The following is a 20707-nucleotide window of genomic DNA, read 5'->3' on the forward strand; positions in this document are numbered from 1 at the left end:
GATTATTTGCTGCACTCACCTTGCATTTTTTCACTCAAATGCACTTAAGAAAATTGAAAGCTTGATTGAGCACAAGTGCACGAGAAGCAACATGCACATTGAGTGACCATAAATTGAGGATTGTATTCAATAACTGAAGGAACTCACTCAGATAAACCACCCAGAGTCGGACCACCACCCGGAATCGGACGTGACCAAAATTGGACCATTGGGCAGACCGGACCAACCCAAAATTGGACGTCCAATTCTGATAATCGGACTCCTAAAAATCGAACATCTGAGAATCGGACAGAAATTTGTCAAAATCAGACAAGTATCTAGAACACAAATTTTGACGCATCTGAACCTCAAAACAAGCGCATTTGTCAGAAGGCTTAAATTTACAAGCCAAGACCCGGAAGATGAAGACATAGTACCACCTGCTTATCTTAGGGTCAAACTCACTGCAAAAAGAGAGCATATTATCGATGCTCTGATTGATGAAGGAGAAGATTTTAATGTCTTGACCTACGAGGCATGGATCCTACTAGGCCAACCAGAGCTGACACCGACTAATGCAACTCTTAGCCCTTATGGGGGGCCTCCACAAGCACTCATAGGGAAGTGCAATATCCTTGCAACAATTGAAACTGAAAGCTTGTCTATCCTATTTCATGTTCCTCCAAATGGTGCTAAATATGGTAAGGAAACCCTCCTGGGAAGACCCTTCAAAAGGGCGACCAAATGTGAGGCTAACTATGTAGCACAGAGGATACACCTGACACTACTAGGTGTGAGGATAGTCACAACCTTTAGACAGGGTGCAGTCCCTTTCTATACACCTTTTTCCCTTTCCAGTCTATCCTTCTGAGGATGAGCCCTGCCCCAATCCATGACCACCAGTCCGCATAACTTAACATGAGCCAAGATCTACTAATGGCTGGAGGCTAAATGAACATCATCATGGGGGCCATCCCTCTACAACAAGCACTGCATGCCTCACCCCTCCCCTTCTCATCATATGTGCTTGATAACCCACACTATAATCCCTTACATGCGAATGGTTTTATCCTATATCAAGGCCTAATCCTTGGTTTGCATCTTGCAGGTCCCCCTACGAGGAAGACATGGAGCATGATGGGACCTAAAATGGGCCGGCACTGGCTATGGCACTAGCCAGACCTCATGCTCATGACAGACAAACACACCCTCACGGCCTCGCGAACCAGGAGCGTCTATCTAATGCTAAACGACAAACTGCCCTAAAGCTTAATCGCATAGTTTATAGTTCAACGTTCCCCTTTCTATAAACTCCTCAAAGGGAGAACCCATACACATTGGCAATAAATACCACGATCACATACATGGAGGCAACCTCTCGGTAGAAACACCGCGGCCCCACTGCAGCTCTCCTACATCGCAGGGATTGGCCCCTCGATGCGCTGCTCAACATATAACACAATCGAATACAAACTCCTCTCTTTTATATTTCTCGTATTTCTAGGAGATATACCATGTGTCCTTACTCAACAGTCCCTTAGGAAACCGCCCCTCTATCCTACGACAAGGGATAACCTTACACTCTCAATCGTGGGTCAAATTCCCAAGAAAACAATTGCTATGCAGTCCAGGAGCTTTTCCTTTGATACCATGAACTATGCATAGTGCATAATGTGAATGGTCTAGTGCATAAACAGAAGAAAATCAGCATTGTGCATCGTGCGAAACCAATCTTTTCATGATTTCCATGCTAGCGTTTATATACTGAGAAAGACACCGAGCCTTACGCTCATGTTGCCTTTCCCTTCATTTTAAAACAATGTCCTATAGGCATGATGCAACACAAAAATCAGATTTTAATTTATATTTTTATGCTCAACCTCCCCTCTCACCCTACCGTTTAATGTTTTGCATTGTTGAAAGGTGAAATGATCATTTTATGTGTATTTCTTTATAAAGAAAGCGATAAACACGGACGGAAACATAGAAACAAGGATAAACCGAGGCCAACCTCGTGCTCTACCTTCATTATACATTGCACAAACACACATGTAATTTTTTGGAATTTTCCTTTTACCGTTTCCTAATTTTCTCCCATTTAAAACCCATTTTCACCATTTTTTTGTAGTTTTCCTCTATTTTCTTCAATAAAAAATGACTAGAAATTAAGATTGATTGTGGACTGTGGCCCTTAGGCTCCTTGGCAGAAAAATTTCAGGTTTTGTTGGCATTATGTCTCATATTTCCCATTTATTTTGCAAAAACCTCATTTTTACCCCTTAAACGCATGTTTTTCGGGTTCTATAACATTAATTTCAGCCATATCACTTATGATTTTCTGATTTTCAGATTATAAACTGTTAAAACTCATAGAAAAAAACATCATAATGAATATTCAACCCATGGGAACAATGTTTCATCAAACAAATAGCATAAAAAATCATTTTTTCTTCATAAAAATTGAATTACCACTTAGGCTTCATGTCTCGGGATCTCGGTTTTGGTGTGGGACTGCAGGTTAGCCCACATTCAATGTCCAGCATCTTCACAATCAGTAATCTTCATGTCTACATTGATTCGGAAGCAATCGGGTCCCAACCGGACAAGCTTTCCTTCACCATTCTTCATTTTCCTCTTGCACACAAGAACAACCCCTTAGGGGAGAGAGAGGGAGGAGAGAGAAAGGCTAGAATTGGCCACCATTGGACGGGTGAAGACAGGCGATAAGATCAGCAAGGAAGGAGAAGATTGGGGGTAATGTCGGTTGGGTAGGTTGCTTGCAGCCGGTCATCTCCATCTCATCCATTCATGGCGCATTTTTCGGCGTGATGTAGGCGCTTCTTCCTCCACGTTTTGATCCTCTTTCTCTCACCACGATTTGTTCTTTTGATGTTACATGAAATTTTGGGCCCCAATCTCCAAAAGGCACATCTCATTTGGCCTCTCTAATGTCCACCCCTTCATATCTTGACCGGTTCTTGGCTCCTTCCTCGTTCGGGCTCCTTTGGCCTCCAAAAGGCATATCTCATTTGGCCTCTCTCTATTTCTTTTGAGATATTCAGGGTTTCTTTTTCTCTATCATCATTATTTTGCTTCTGCAGGCTTCTCTAACTGCCTCACAACTAACAAGAACTCCGAGAACAGCTGCCTAGTAGGCTAGCAGAAGAGGATCACTAGAACTACTTTCTGAAACAGATCTTTCGATGTCTGGCAATGTCTTCACAGGGGCCAACGACTACTCAAACTTCCCTCAGACATACCTAACTTAACCCTGGGAATTCATGACTTGGACGCCGGTCCCCAACAAGAAAAGAAAGTCCCCTACAAGTACACAAACACATAGAGCATAAAAACACGGTACTCAAAAAGGAGAGATATCACCTGGATAGGGCCACGAGAAGCTTCCATGCAATAAAGGCTCCTTCCAAGCTCTTCTTCGAACCTGTCTAGCACAAGACTAAAACAAGAAACCATTAACCGCACCTGTACTAAACAGACAACTGGCCCTCTTGGCCTAATGAAATAAAACACTTCACTACAAAACTTGATCGGCCCTCTTGGCCTAATTAAATAAAACAGTAAAACCTCACAAAGCGGGCCCTCTTGCCCTAATGAAATAAAGTAGTATAGCACCTACACATCCCTCCCTGAAATAGTACAGATATACAATAATAGATTCCTCTCCAAGGAGGAAAAAACCAGGGCTCGTAGCCCGAAACTAAATGCATAAGGTTATGACCCATCCCTCCTGCATATATAGCAAGAGGCGTACGCATAACATGTTGTCTAATCAACCTATGGGTCCAGGATAACAACGATAGATTGGTCTCGGCTACTCTTTGCATCACCCATATCATGTTTGCCATATATTGCATGCTCTGATAACATTCTCCACAAACGACTGGGTCCTGTCTCATCATTGATAACAATGTCCAAACTAGGACCACAATTAAAGAAAAGGTCTTCTTCATAAGCAAGATTTGCCAGTGAATCTGCAAACTGATTCTAGTAACATGGAATCAGCTGAAAGGACACTCTCTCAAACTCCTCAAGTAGGGTCATGGCAGTTCGATGATACATAGAAAGGATGGGATTCCGCATTGTGTATGTCCCATCTAGCTGATTCAGGATCAATTGGGAATCCCCTTTTACTAACAACCGCCGAATACCACCTTGTTTGGCAATATGCAGTCCCATAATCAAGGCTTTATACTCCGCCATATTGTTAGTGAATCCTATCCCGAGATAAGCAGCTAACTTCATCATAACTCTACGTCGGGGATCTCAGATTACTACTCCAACACTCCCTTTTTTATTAGAGCCCCTAGACGCTCCATCAAAATATAAGGTGTAGGTCCATAATGGGTTTACACAGCCTGCCATCACGCCTCTATTCGTAGTTATGATAGTCAAAGTTTAACATGTTGAGAGGATGAAATGACGGCTCCATCCCACATTCTTCATTAAACTCAACAGGGATACTTATCAACAGTCGTAAGCAGTGATGGCAGAAGACTTTGATCTCCCACACAAAGGTTCCATCTTCTTGCTCAATCACTTTGTATCCTTTGCTCCACCAGATAAGTTTCCCCTGATGGTATCTCTGCTCCAGATATGGGTGCTCCAAATAAGGAATTAACCGCCCCATCAACCAGCTTTAAGCTCTTTTGCAAGTCTCAAATCATCCCCAGCATGGACCTAAAATGCATTTTTCTGTATTAGCATACTTAGAAATAATAAGGTTTAATCTTATTAAGATTAACCTTATTTTTAAACTCTACTCCCAGCACATCAGCTAGTAGAGCCGTAGACCTATTTTTCCCTATCCTGACAATCTTGTAGGGGCCATCCCATTTAGGTTCCAACTTTCCTGGAAACATCTCCCTACGTGCATCGTAGTACAAAACTAATTGCCATTTTTTAAAGGTATACTTCTTTGCTTTAAGGTCGTGCAATTGCTTCATCCGACGTTTAGCTACCTCCTAGTGTAATAAGCTCTGCAACTTTAGTTCATCCAGGTGGGCTATGGTCGTGAAATGTTCAAAGAGCAAATCCTCATCTCCCAAAGAGTGGTTAATTGCAAACCGTATGGTTGGCAACTTGATTTCAAGGGGTAACACACACTCTTCCCCATAAACTAATTTAAATGGAGTATGGCCAGTAGTTCACTTGAACGTTGTATTGTACGCCCATACTACCACATACAACTTCCTGTCCTAGTCTCGTTTCTTCTTAGAGACTATCGTAGACAAGATACCCATAAGCTGCTTATTAGTATTTGCGACTTGCCTGTTTGCTTGCGGATTATAAGGGGTTGTTTTATTATGCTTGATTTGCCAAGCTTCAGTCAAATCTTGTAATCACTTTATTCAAAAAATGGGTTCCACGGTCCGACACTAGTTCCCTTGGTGGACCGAAACGGCAGACAATCTACTCTAAAAGGAAACTTGCAGTATCTTTTGCATTATCCTGCCTCGTCACCCGCGCTTCTAACCATTTGGTAAAATAATTAGTTGCCACTATAATGTACCTCTTCTGGGTAGTAGATGACGGGGTGATAGGACCCACAAAGTCAATGTCCCACTTCTCAAATGGAAGGATAGCCATGATAGGCATAAGTGGGCGTTTCCTATTCTCTCTGATGTCATGTCTTTGACATGTATCACATCTCTTAACATACTCAAAGGAATCTTGGAAGACGGACGGCCACCAATATCCAGCTCTTAAAACTTTCTGTGCCGTCAACCGTCCCGCGAAGTGCCCTCCACATGCAGAATAATGGCACTCTTCCAAGATGAAAGGAACCTCATCAGGCATCACACATCGGCGGTAGATATCATCAACACCCTGCCGATATAGTGTTCTTGCGATCAAGAAAAACTTCAAAGACAGTTGTCTAATTTTCCTCTTTTTAGACTTTGATAGACCAGCTCCAGTCTCTCGTGTTGATAGATAATGCGTAATAGCAGCATACCAAGATGGGATAGGAGCATCAATATCACTTCCTTCAACCAAAGTCTCTTTCGGCTCCCCGAAATCCATAAGGCATTCCACAATACCCTGCAACCTCGGTGGCTTACTCTTAATCTCATAATCAAATGCCTGCAAAGTGATTAACCACTTTGCCAAACGATTAGGCGGCTGTAGCTTGTTCATAAGCAATCTAAGCCCTTCCACCTTCGTATAGAAAACTACCTTCTCATAGAGGATATAGTGCCTAAATTTTTTAGTCCTAAAGACCATCGCAAGGCACAACTTCTCCATGTAGGTGTATTTGATCTCTGATATGCCCAATTTTCGACTAGCAAAAGCTATCGGATGATACCACTTTTCCTCCCAGATTTGGGCTAAACAACAGCTGATACTATGCATGGTGGCTGCTGCTGAAAATATGTAAAATATCTCGCCTCTTTTAGGTGCTTTTACTAGCTCCTGTTTCACATCCTCGAAAGCTACCTTACAAGGATCGCTCCATACAAATAGACAGCTAAAGGATAATAAGTTCGTTAATGGCAATGTCCTTTCTGCCAAGGCATTTATAAACCTCCGATAGTACCCTATCGATGACAGAAAGCTATGTACCTCTTTCAGAGTGCGTGGTGGACTCATAGCGACTATGACCTTGATCTTTTCAGGGTCAGTTGCGATTCCTACTGAATTGACCACATGGCCGAGCAATAGCCTATAAGGCACTCCAAAGACACACTTCTGTGGGTTAAGAGCGATACAAAATTGTCTGCAATGCCCAAAGCACTTTCTTAAAATAATCAATATCCTTTTCCTTACAGTGGCTGCCCCCAATCATCGATAAACACTTTCAACTCATCTGGGGAGATGTCACCAAAGGTCTTGTCTGTTGTTCGTTGCCATGATCCAGGTGCATTGCACAAACCAAAGGCCATCACATGGTACGCAAAAGTACCAAAGACAGTAATAAAAGTTGTTTTCAACTTGTCCTATTTTGCAATTGCCATCTGGTTGTATCTTGCAAAGCAATCCATAAATGAATATATTTCCCTACCTGCTAATTGGTCCAAAATCTGGTCAATAAATGGCAACGGGTAGTAATCCTTAACCGTCTGCTTATTCAGCTCTCTAAAATCTACACATAGTCGGATCTGGTTGTTTTTCTTCTTCCTGATGACAACTGGTGAACACCATTTTGTGTAATGTATAGGGAAAATTAAACCAGCTTTTCGTAACTTCTGTAACTTCTCAAACATCCTATCCCTCAGTTCAAAAGGCATACGCCTTACTTTCTGACACACAGGACGACTGCCTTCTTTTACAGGAATAGTATGAACAGCCAAGCTGGGAGGAATACCTCTCAGCTTGTCATAACTCCAAGCAAAGATGTCGCGGAATTCTTGAATCAAGGACACATAGTCCTCCCTTTCTGCTCAACTGAGCATGGAACCTAATTTGATTGGCCGCGAATCATTCGGCGTGCCAAGGTCCAACTCAATCACATCCGCGTTTCTTATCATATCTTGTGGCTCTATCAGCTCATTTAGAGTTATCTAATAAATATCCTCATCACTTGATGATGTCTCACGACCAGATGGATCATTTGTTGTTTCTAATTCAGTAGAGGATAAAGGAGCTCTCTCACTCTGACGAGACTCAGGGTAAGTATCGACTATTACTCAATTAGCACCTCTACCTAGAACCACTTGACTGGCGGGTATATCAGCTTGATAGTTTGTTCGTAAGATCTAAGGCCTCCCTAGCAAAACTCAATAACTAGGACGTCCTACAAATCTGATCATCCTAAAGTCCAAGAAGCATTCTACACTTGCAACTGTAACATGGACTCCAGTTACACAACCTTCTGGTTGTCTTAGACTATCATCAGCCATTCTAAGAAGGGTGGAGCTGTCTTTTTGGATGCCTAGACCCAACCTCTCCATCAACTTTGAACTCATGATATTGATGGAGGATCCGGTGTCTACGATAGCATGCTCTACTAATATTCCATCCATGTATGTTGGAACCCTAGGGCAATTCTTTTCAGTATGATCGAACCAATCTTCCCCTACTTGTGCTATGCCCAAAGGTTCTACAATGTACTCAATACGCAGGATCTTCTTGAATTCCTTGCGTACTCCTGGAGATAATTTAATCAACTGTAAGAGGTTTACATCTGGTTTAACTTCACAAAGAGAATTTGCTAAATCAAAATCATGATAGGTAGCCAAAGCTCTCTTTTCTCGCCAAACCATTCTTTCTTTTGGTCTCGGGACCGGCTTGGATGCTTCTTTTTTAGCTCTTTCCTTCTTTCTTGGCACTTCCTCATCCTTCTTAGGATTGACTTTTTTGTCAACAGGCCTTTGAGGTCCACCTTCCACGCTAGGATTCAGGACTTCCGTCCCCTTATCTCCTTGCTTAGGGTTTCCCTCAATCGGTTTTGCATTATCTTTATTAACCTCTTTAGCCTTTTGGCCTCTTGTCACGGCTCTTAAGTTAGAGGTTTCAGCGTCATTGACGTGTACAGCCTCAATAAGGCTGACTCCATTGCCTTGTGGCAACTCTTCTATAGTGGTGTTTCCCCTTTGCAGTATTTGTCTTGGTCCATCATTTTGCTGCAGGTTATTACCTTGCGCTCTATGATTAACTGGACCTGGCTGTTTACTCCCTTGTTGAAGGGAACTAATCTTACTCCAACAGGTAGCGGCTAAGTGGCCCGACTTCCCACAAATATCGCATTTAACATTTGGATAGTTTTTAGGGAAATGTTGTCCGCCACACCACTTACAGTTGAATCTTGAGGGACCACCCTCTTTAGGGCGTCGACTCCCTATCAGATTCTGCTGCTTCTTTAAGAAATTGACGTCAACAGCTATTTGCCGATATTGCTCAGAAATCATGTTAGTATAATACTTCATCATATCCTTAACTTCTCCAAGGACATTCGATGCACTTGACTCATAGCCTTGATCGTCTATCCATCGTTCCATGGGCCTAACAGTTTGATTGGGTATTGGTTGTTGACTCACAGGAACAACATTGGAATTCGAAACCTAGCCTCCAACATTTGGTGGAGCCAACTGACTTGCCATAGGCATAGTCACACTGGGAGGAGCTAGTAGCAAAGGCATATTTTGAACCATGCTTCCTCTCCCATTAGGGTTAGTCATAGCCATCCCTTGACTGCCATTTGTCAATGGTAGATTACCTCCAAGTACTAGACTCGCATTAAGATTTACTTGAGAGGAGTAGGCCGTTTGTAATCGTGCTTCTACTCCTTCGGCCCGCGCAATGGCGGTATCTATATCAGCCAAATCCACACTACTCAATTATACGTGAATATTGAAATCCAATCCATGCAAGAAGTATTGCAATTGGGCAGTCGGCGGAATAGGAATGTAAGTTTGTAACTTACAAAACACTTCCTTAAGCTTCTTGGCATATGCTTTCACATTCTCATGGGGGTCTTGGTGCATTACATTCAAGACACACAACCAGTATTGGCCACCTCTTTCAGGGGCATATTCTCCTTGAGAAGCTGCATAAAATTGGTCAATTGTGGTTATGGTTCCAGTCTCTATGCTATGATACCATACCGCAGCCCTTCCTTTTAATGTCATGTTAAAGAATACCATAAGATGTCCCTCATCTTGGATGCGATAATTAAACATTAATCTTTGGAATTCACAAATGTGAAACTATGTATCTTCTTCAGCTAACCCATTAAAAATGGGCAAAGGAACTCCTAAAGCTGGCAAATCCGGCGTCCCTGCAGGAATTGCAATGGGTTGTGCCATGGTGACAATCGGATTCACAATAGGAGCTTGAATTGATGGAATCACACCCCCGCTTGAAGTGGGTTGACTTGGTGGAAGAGAGGAAGAACTTGTGCTTCCTCCTGCACCTAAAGGGCTATGTGCAGCAGTTGGTTACTAAGACCACTGCCTCTTATGCGTATCGGGCTACTCCTTTGAGGAGAATAGCGACTTATAATCTCTAATCACCGTCTAGCCCTCTTAGCATGTTCTGCTTTTTGTATTTCGGCTTGATGGTCCTTGTTAGAGGACATAAACCAACTTTCTTGGTCCCTAAAAACCCTAGATTCGAGAACCACCACTTATTGGCAGCTCCCAGCAGACGCACCACTGATGGGATCTAAAATGGGCCGGCACTGGCTATGGCACTAGCCAGACCTCATGCTCATGATAGACAAACACACCCTCACGGTCTCGCGGACTAGGAGTGTCTATCTAATGCTAAAGGACAAACTGCCCTAAAGCTTAATCAATGCACGTTTCCCTTTCTATAAACTCCTCAGAGGGAGAACCCATACACATTGGCAATAAATACCACGATCACATACATGGAGGCAACCTCTCGGTAGAAATACCGTGGCCCCACTATAGCTCTCCTACATCGTAGGGATTGGCCCCTTGATGCGCTGCTCAACATATAACACAATCGAACACAAACTCCTCTCTTTTATATTTCTCGTATTTCTAGGAGATATACCATGTGTCCTTACTCAACAGTCCCTTAGGAAACTGCCCCTCTATCCTACGGCAAGGGATAACCTCACACTCTCAATTGTGGGTCAAATTCCCAAGAAAACAATTGTTATGCAATCTAGGAGCTTTTCCTTTGATACCATGAACTATGCATAGTACATAATGTGAATGGTCTAGTGCACAAACAAAAGAAAATTAGCATTGTGCATCGTGCGAAACCAATCTTTTCATGATTTCCATGCTAGCGTTTATATATTTAGAAAGACACCGAGCCTTACGCTCATGCTGCCTTTCCCTTCATTTTAAAACAACGTCCTATAGGCATGATGCAACACATAAATCAGATTTTAATTTATATTTTGACACTCAACCTCCCCTCTCACCCTACCGTTTAATGTTTTGCATTCGTTGATAGGTGAAAGGATCATTTTATGTGTATTTCTTTATAAAGAAAGTGATAAACACGGATGAAAACATAGAAACGAGGGTAAACTGAGGCCAACCTCGTGCTCTACCTTCATTATACATTGCACAAACACACGTAATTTTCTGGAATTTTCCTTTTACTGTTTCTTAAATTTCTCTCATTTAAAACCCATTTTCACCCTTTTTTGTATTTTTCCTCTATTTTCTTCAATAAAAAATGACTAGAAATTAAGATTGATTTTGGGCTGTGGCCCTTAGGCTCCTTAATAGCAAAATTTCAGGTTTTGTTGCATTATGTCTCATATTTTCCATTTATTTTGCAAAAACCCTATTTTTACCCCTTAAACGCATGTTTTTTGGATTTTATAACATTAATTTCAGCCATATCACTTATGATTTTCTGATTTTCAGATTATAAACTATTAAAACTCATAGAAAAAACATCATAATGAATATTCAGCCCATGAGAACAATGTTTCATCAAACAAATAGCATAAAAACTCATTTTTTCTTCATAAAAATTAAATTATCGCTTAGGCTCCATGTTTCGGAATCTCGGTTTTTGTGCGGGACTTCGAGTCAGCCCACATTCAATGTCCAGCATCTTCACAATCAGCAATCTTCATGTCTACATTGATCCGGAAGCAATCCGGTCCCAACCGGACAAGCTTTCCTTCACCATTCTTCATTTTCCTCTTGCACACAAGAACAACCCCTTAGGGGAGAGAGAGGGAGGAGAGAGAAAGACTAGAATTGACTCTCTTCATTCAGGCCACCATTGGATGGGCGAAGATAGGCGATAAGATCAGCAAGGAAGGAGAAGATCGAGGGTAATGTCAGTTGGGTAGGTTGCTTGCAGTCGGTCATCTCCATCTCATCCATTCATGGCGCATTTTTCGGCGTGATGTAGGTGCTTCTTCCTCCACGTTTTGATCCTCTTTCTCTCACCACGATTTGTTCTTTTGATGTTACATGAAATTTTGGGCCCCATTCTCCAAAAGGCACATCTCATTTGGCCTCTCTAATGTCCACCCCTTCATATCTTGACCGATTCTTGGCTCCTTCCTCGTCCGGGCTCCGATTCGAGTGCTGTAAATTTTTGGGCATACGGCTTGACATCCCACCCTAACTGGAAACTCCTAACAACCCACACGATAGTCTAAAAAATTATCAAAAATCAACAAGTGTCGCTCGGGCGCCTTTTAGAAGTCATCTTTTACTTGGTGCTTAAAATCATCCTAGCTGGAGCCGCCGCCTTCGATGTTAAATATTTTTCCCCTAAATTCCAGATTTTTTGGCAAATTTTAGGCACATCCCGAGCTCAAAACTCCGCTCTCAGAGCACCTAGGGTAGGTGGCTTGCAAAGATGCTCTCCGCTGTCGATGGGAACATGCAGCACACGCTCCTCCACCGGTGCACTACATGCCTACCCTCAAAAGGTATGCAAAGAAACGAGGTCCCAAGCGACACCACCCCGGATGTAGGCCGAAGAATCCTCAGGTCAGGGGAGTAGAAGCTCAAAGAAGCACACAAGGTGTGGCAACACCACTTGTGCAAGCCCCCAACAGGCGCTCGAGCACCAGGTGCTCAAAGGCTGAAATGGCAACTCGAGACAAGGAAGAATTTGATGCATTGTTCAAAAGCATCTCGGAAACAGTTGCGGCCAGAGACTACACCATTCAAGTCCCGGCTGCCATCTTCCCTGCCCAACCTCACCGGAGCCCCTCACCAGCAGAGCCTCAGTCGCTTAACCACCCGGACTCACCCCGCCTTGTGCAAATCGAGTAGCCCCTATGATATACAAGCAGCTTAACAAGCCATCCTACCATAACTTTTTGTCTTTTGATGATTAAAGGGGCAGGCTCCCCACTTGTACACACTTCCTTCACCTATCGTTAATATATGCCACGTCTTTAACAAGCATTGGAATAGGCATTGCAATCAGCATCATAGCATTTTGAAAAGTTATATCTTGACATGATTGCATTTGTTCGTTGTACTTGATGCATGCGACTTGCATATACTCTCATGAAGTGACAAGTGGATGCAGGATGACACAGGTCTTAGTGCAAACGTGTTCAATGCCCAAGTCACCGCAAGACCACCAACCGCACAAAGAACCACAACAAAGCCACGCTGCCGAATGCGAAAAATCACCCTTGTGAGTGTCCACATCGCACGAACCAAAGCATAGTCATGGGCTATAGGTTCTCTTCTTGGGTTAAGCTCTACAGTGAGCTCACGACAGTTGTTACCTCAATCGTACCAACATTGCAATAACGGCTTCTCTAACAACGAGGTTAGGTCACAATCATCACTGTCATATCCATTTCCTAAGCCTTCGAAGCTTGACATTTCCCAACCCATTGAAAGGCTGATAGCCTCAACATATTGCAATGGTTGTACTCAGGTAAGTCAAAAAAAAAAAGAGGTAGAAAGAAAGAAAAAAAGGCATAAGAAAAAGAAGCAAAAAAGAAAAAAGAAAAAAAAGAAAACAAAATAACGAAAAGATAAGAAGCACCCACGATCACAGCACCGCACCTAGGGGTCCTCAAATTAGGTACATCCAGTGACCTTGGTCGGCTGGCTCCATCCCTAGTCCCCTAGTCCCCTAGCCCCCTAGCATCACCCACAATAGTTTAGGGCACATCAAGGGCAGGACAAACCTAGGGAGCTTGTCTCGCCTATCACCCTGACCCATTCATACAATTCCCTCTTGCACTCTGCCTTAATACCATTGCAATCAATTGTGGTAAGCACTGCACGAATGGCCATGAAAAGTACACTGTCCTCATCGCATAGGCCCAATGTCTACCAGCTCCGATAGTGCAGTATCCCTATGTTCTATTATGTTACGTCGTGCAATCACAATGCACAGGATGTCGCATACACCTTCACGTGTACTTCTTCCCACCATGGACGATTTTGCTTCATCCACCGATCGCAGTATACAGATAGAAAACATCACTTCAAACAAAGAAAAGGAGTGAACTAAGAGATTTCTAAACAAGTGTCTTGGAGTTTTACCCCCCTTTTGGAGCCAATGGAACCATCAGATTTATGATTTGAGCATCAGATCATTGATTTTTCCAAGATGCCCCCCACAAAGATCTCCTCTTCTCAGCCACAAGCCTCTTCTCTAATTCACTATAAATATGAGGCATGGGGAGGCACAAGAGACATAAGGAGACTACAAGAGGCTGCGAGAGAGAGGTAGAGAGAAGGATACCCCTCCAAGAGATTGTGAGAGAGAGCTTGAAAGAGAGATAGAGAGAGAAAGAGAGAGAGAAGAGTCACCCCGAGGAGCTTCAAGGAAGAGAGTTAGCTCAATTCCCTCTATATCAATCCTCGACTTACCCATATTCTCTTACGCTCTCCCATCTTGAATCTATTCCGCCTTCTTAATGTCTTGAGTCTACTTGCAGATGATGGCCACCAAATGAATAATGTCACGTACGGATGGCAATCCCACAACCAGCAAAATGAAGCTTTGGGCAAAGGCATCACTGTCAATCCAATTGTGGTTCCGATTGTAAGTAATGTATTTTCAAATTGATAGATGCTTGTTTTGATTCTTGTATGAGATACGTTAGGCCCCATACTATGACGCATGAGTATAGGCCATCGCAAGGGATAAATTTTATCTAATGTATTCAAAAGATCAAGCTTGCAAAGTGCATAGCACCTAATTGTATATGGCTTGTTCGTTGATAGAGCAATTACAAGGAGGAATCAGTCAAGGGTTATGGATGGCATAATCATAACATTAAAAATTGTGCATACAAGAGTTAAGTAAAATTTACATAGAATCGCTCTTTGATCCCAAGGGGAAGACCAGATATGTGATGGAAATATTATCGCAACTATTCTTGTGTTATTTGGGAAGAATACAATTGGTTTTTTTGTTGGATGATCTAACAACATCCTTAAATGCTTTTACATTCAACTGGTTGTTAGTTGTTATTTGGATGATGTTCCAAGTGCTTGTGATTTGTTAAGATGACAAGCTCAACACATGCCGACATTAATGATGAAATGCCTGGTTAGATGGGTCCACACATCTACACTTAGCATGTCGGTGGTCATTATGACTCTCACATGGCCACTGTCAAGATTGTGGGAGAGAAGGAAGGAGTCTCGCTTGAAGCTTTCTTGCTTGCACAATGGGGGAAGACACACAAAGGTGGAGGCTGAAAATAGTTTTCCTCTTCTTAGTTGTGTAAGCCAAAAGAACTCTAGTACAAAGAAATAGAAGAACCCTATGTATGGGTCTCAAACCAAACTCAACTAACTAAGGTGGCATACTAACTGAGCCACGAACTAGAGTAGATAAGGATAGCTATCATGTAGCTATTATTCATCGGCGGTGTACCAACAGCGTCTGCAACTGACAAGTCGGTGACATAAGTACTCAACGGTCACCCTGGCGTATCACGAGTGGAGCTCGATATCTCAACACTCCCCCTCAAGCTCAATCCCAATTCCTGCACACCAAGCAGGTCTCTGAACTTGCGCAGCTTCTCTGCGCCCAATGCCTTCGTGAATATGTCAGCTACCTGATCCTCTGTGCTGACATAAACTAGATCAATAAGACCTAGTAAAACCCTCTCTCGCACATAGTGATAATGCACCTCAATGTGCTTTGTTCTAGCATGATAGACTGGGTTATTTGCCAAGTGTATACTACTCATGTTGTCACAATAAATGACAACTGGCCCATCTGTAGACTGATGCATATCATAAAGTAGCTTATGCAACCAAGCTACCTCACATGCAGCCATTGCTGCACCCCTGTACTCCGCCTCTGTGCTCGACAAGGCAACTGTAGGCTGTTTCTTGCTGCTCCAAGTGACTGCAGCACTCCCGAAAGAGAACACATATCCACTGGTAGATCGTCTATCAGAAATGCTACCAGCCCAATCAGCATCAGTGTATCCATGCAACTGTATCTGAACCCCAGTCTCATAAAATAGTCCATACTGCAATGTGGACTTCACATACCTGAGTATGCGTCTAGCCGCATCCAAATGCGGTTTCCTTGGAGCCTGCATAAACTGACTTACCAATCCAACAACATAGCTCAAATCTGGCCTGGTAATAGTCATATAAATCAAACTTCCTACTATGCGTCTGTACATAGTAGGGTCTTCTAGAAGCTCACCTGCATCTGTGCTCAGCTTCACATTCTGCTCCAAAGGAACTGAAATAGGCTTACAGCCTGTCATCCCATATTTGGACAGCATGTCCAATCCATACTGCCTCTGCAAGAGCTGTATTCCACTTGGTGATCTAATCACCTCAATGCCCAAGAAATAACGCAGCTCTCCCAAATCCTTCATCTCAAACTTCTGCTTCAATAGCATTTTCACATGAAGGATATCTTCATCACTGTCACCTGTCATAATCAAATCATCAACATAAATGACAAGTAGCATAATACCTTTCTCTGTTTTTCTCACATAAAGTGAGAAATCTGCCTTGGAAATCTGAAAGCCAATAGTGACAAGATACTGTCCTATCTTGTCAGACCATGCTCTAGGTGCTTGCTTCAAGCCATACAAGGCTTTCTTCAACCTGCAAACAAACTCAGGATGAACAGCATGCACATAACCTGGTGGCTGCTCCATATAGACCTCTTCTTGCAAATCACCATGCAAGAAGGCATTCTTTACATACATCTGATGTAAAGACCATCCCTTTGATGCAGCCATAGCAATGACTGCTCTTACAGTTGCCATCCTTGCAACTGGACTGAATGTTTCTTCATAGTCAATGCCATATGTTTGTGCATACCCCTTGACTACTAATCTTGCCTTGTATCTGTTCATAGAACCATCTGCATTGTGCTTCACCTTATAAACCCACTTACAGCCAATTGCATTCTTACCTTTAGGCAAAGGTACTAACTCCCATGTAGCATTTGCTTCCAAGGCATCTATTTCTTCATCCATGGCTTTCTCCCATTTTTCTTTTCCCATGGCTTGCTCAAAAGATGTGGGTTCTGGTTCCTGTATCACTTTGACCATATATGCATAGTGAATGGCTGTAAATCCATCATATTTCAGCCTATCCACAGGATACCTAGCTCTCGTAGACCTGCGCAAAGTAGGTTCACTCCCAGGTGCTCTCAAAAAATCCCTGGTCTTCCTTACTCCAGGTGTAACAATAGAAGGGATACCCAACTCATCATCAATGCTCTGTTCTGAGCCACTGGATTCACCATCCACATAAGAGTGACCTGCATTCACATCAAACATGGGCTGATCAACCTTCTCTTTTCCTTTTCGTGATACCTGCATACCACTATCTGCATTGCTTTGAGAAGATTCTCCTGATCTCAATCTGCCTGTCCATGGCGAAGAATGTGAACCATTGCTAGAGGATGCTCCAGGTCCACTAATATTTTGTGACTGCTGCTGTGAATTCTGTGCAACATTACCATTTTGTGCATCTACATCATCAATCACATTTACTGGTTTATACCAGCTACTCATCTCATCAAAAACAACATCTCTGCTCACTGTAAACTTACGAGTAGAAGGGTTATAGCATCTATACCCTTTTTGCTGCAGAGAGTAACCAATAAAGATGCACTTCTCAGCTTTTGGATCCAACTTGGATCTCAGCTCATCTGGCACATGTACATAGGCAATGCAACCAAAAACTTTGAAATGAGAAATATTTGGTTTCCTTCCAGTATACCTCTCCTCTGGAGTCATTCCATGTATTGCTACAGTGGGAGTCCTGTTCATTATGTAGACTGCTGTAGCAACTGCTTCAGCCCAATAAAAATCTGGCAAGTCTTTTTCATTGAGCATGGCACGAGATACCTCTCCAATATGCCTGTTTTTTCTTTCTGCAATTCCATTTTGTTGTGGGGTATAACTGCATGAATATTGCTGCTTTATGCCATGCTCCTGCAAGAACTTTGCAAACTCATTTGAGAGGTACTCTCCCCCTCCATCTGACCTTAGGCATTTTATTTGCAGACCTGTTTCTTTTTCAGCCATAGCTTTAAGGGTTTTGAAATGCCCAAAAACTTCACTTTTCTTTTTCATAAAATACACCCAAACTTTTCTGCTATAGTCATCAATAAAAGTGACAAAATAATGACAGCCTCCAAGAGATGCAGCTTTAGTAGTCCACACATCAGAGTGGATTAATTCCAATGGCTTCTCACTCTCTTGAACATGTCTAGGAAATGGTTTCCTTGCCTGTTTTCCAAACTGACAGGCTTCACATACCTTATGCATTTCTGCAACCTTGAATTTTGGCAATCCTGCAACAATATTTTGGGCTTGCATTGATTTAAGTCGCTGTACATTAACATGACCAATGCGTTTATGCCAGATATCAATATCCGCAACTACACCGGTCCCATGTGCAAACATTGCTGCACTCAATTCAGACATGTCTGCATCCAATGTAAACATTCTGCCCTTCTTCTTTCCTTTTGCTATCAAGCGACCTTTATTTTTCATATCCTCAACAAAGCATCCATGAGGATTAAATCTGACCTGCAAGCCCTGCTCAACCATTTGACCAACAGAAACCAGATTCTTGGTGATATTCGGAACATGAAATACATCGGAGAGGTATTTCTTTTTCCCATCCTGCATAGACAAAGGTATTTTTCCAATCTGCACAATAGGATGTGCAGTATCATCACCAGTCTCCACAAATCCTGGTTTTTCCATTTTCCTTGCATCCTCCATCCATTCTGCATGACCTGTCATGTGGTTTGACGCACCTGAGTCAACATACCATACATCGTTGCTTTCTTCTGCACTTGTCACAGAATTGTTCATGTGCTGCACCATAAACAGATGCTCATTTCTGTCATCACCCTGTCTACTAGAAGATGCATAATTTTCTTGTTGCAGTTTTCCATTCATGATGTCATTCTGCTTTTTGTAGCAGTCTTTAGCCATATGACCCATTTTACCACAATAGTAGCATTCAACATTACTGTTTGCATTTTGGCCTCTTTGCCATCCACCACGACCTCTTTGGCTCCCCCTGCCTCTAGAGTTACCACGTCCTCCTCCATAGGACTGATTTTCTTGAGTTTGCTGCATATTCTGATTTCTACCACGGCCTCCAAATCGGCCTCCTCTACCTCTGCCTCTACCTCTTCCAGCATTTGAGTAGAAGACAGCTTCTTTTGAAGTTCCTCCTGAAGAAGATGCACCACCATTTCTCTGCTCCTCAGAAATTAGAAGAGCAATCAACTCCTCAAAGTCAAGAAATCTTTCACGAACGGAAATGGATGTTCGAAACTGTGCATAATCCTTTCCTAGACCATTCAAGGTCACGGAAACTAAATCATCATCTTCCACTGGCGACCAAATGGAAGCAAGTGCATCTGCAATCTTCTTCACCTTCATGTGGTAGTCATTGATGCTCATATATTCTCTTTGCACATTATGCAACTCTTGCTTGAGCTGCATTTTCCTGGCTTGTGTATTTGTGCTATACATTTTTGACAGAGTATCCCATGCCTCCTTTGGCGTACTTGCATCCTGAATATGCACAATCATAGAGTCTGAAATGCTGATAGACAGCCAGTACATAACTTTCCTTGCTCTCTCATGCCATGCTTTGAATGCTTGCATTTGCTGTTGATTGGGAACATCAGGAAGAACTGGTTCTTCTTCATTTCCTGCAACAAATTCCCAATATCCTTTTCCCATAAGGAAATTCGTCATTCTAAACTTCCATGCCTGGAAGTTGTTCTTGTCAAGCTTTTCAGTGACAATCTGTGAAAGAGAATCAGACGCCATTACAGAATACTGCAAGAAATTCTATTACTGCAAAAAAACACAGCTTCACCCTCACAAGGGCAAATCTGCAAAACTGGCGAAAGTGGTATTTGACCACATAGTCACTTCCTAGTGACGATTTTGCATAAACAGGAACCAAGGATGATTCTGAAACTCCCAATGTCTCTACGCACAAGCATACGATGCAATTTCTACAATAACTTTTCACCGACCTGTAGAACAGTGGCTGCACAGCATAAAACTGAGCCTTTTCCTGAGTGCGTGTAGAAAACTTCCGTCTGCAAAATAGGCCCCGAAATGGCCTCAAATAAAAAAAACAAGGTCGCCAAGGGCTAAAGCCCTGTCCCGCAGCATATACTGCCCTCTTGCTTCACCGCGAAGGGCGTCTCAACCTGAGACAATGCACTCCTGCAATTTCCGGCTGTGCTACCTGCAGAGATCTGCTCCCAAAAAAGAAAATGAAAGCAACACTGCTCCTCTTACCAGACCACCGCGAGCTTGGCTTGCTTTCTTGAGCTCCTTACCACGAACAAGGCTCTGATACCATGTCAAGATTGTGGGAGAGAAGGAAGGAGTCTCGCTTGAAGCTTTCTTGCTTGCACAATGGGGGAAGACACACAAAGGTGGAGGCTGAAAATAGTTTTCCTCTTCTTAGTTGTGTAAGCCAAAAGAACTATAGTACAAAGAAATAGAAGAACCCTATGTATGGGTCTCAAACCAAACTCAACTAACTAAGGTGGCATACTAACTGAGCCACGAACTAGAGTAGATAAGGATAGCTATCATGTAGCTATTATTCATCGGCGGTGTACCAACCGCGTCTGCAACTGACAAGTTGGTGACATAAGTACTCAACGGTCACCCTGGCGTATCACGAGTGGAGCTCGATATCTCAACAGCCACTGACTCATTACTTATTATATTCAGGTTGTTACACCTATTTACAGCTAGCATAGTTATAGCGCCAGTTGACTAATGTAGTCGGTTATGCATTGTTTGACTTAGTAGGCCACTTTCCTTTATGTTGTATCTTATCTATACTTT

Source organism: Lygodium microphyllum, chromosome 16, assembly GCF_053477565.2.
Source record: "Lygodium microphyllum isolate KBCC chromosome 16, Lygodium_microphyllum_v1.1.10, whole genome shotgun sequence".
Classification (NCBI taxonomy): domain Eukaryota; kingdom Viridiplantae; phylum Streptophyta; class Polypodiopsida; order Schizaeales; family Lygodiaceae; genus Lygodium; species Lygodium microphyllum.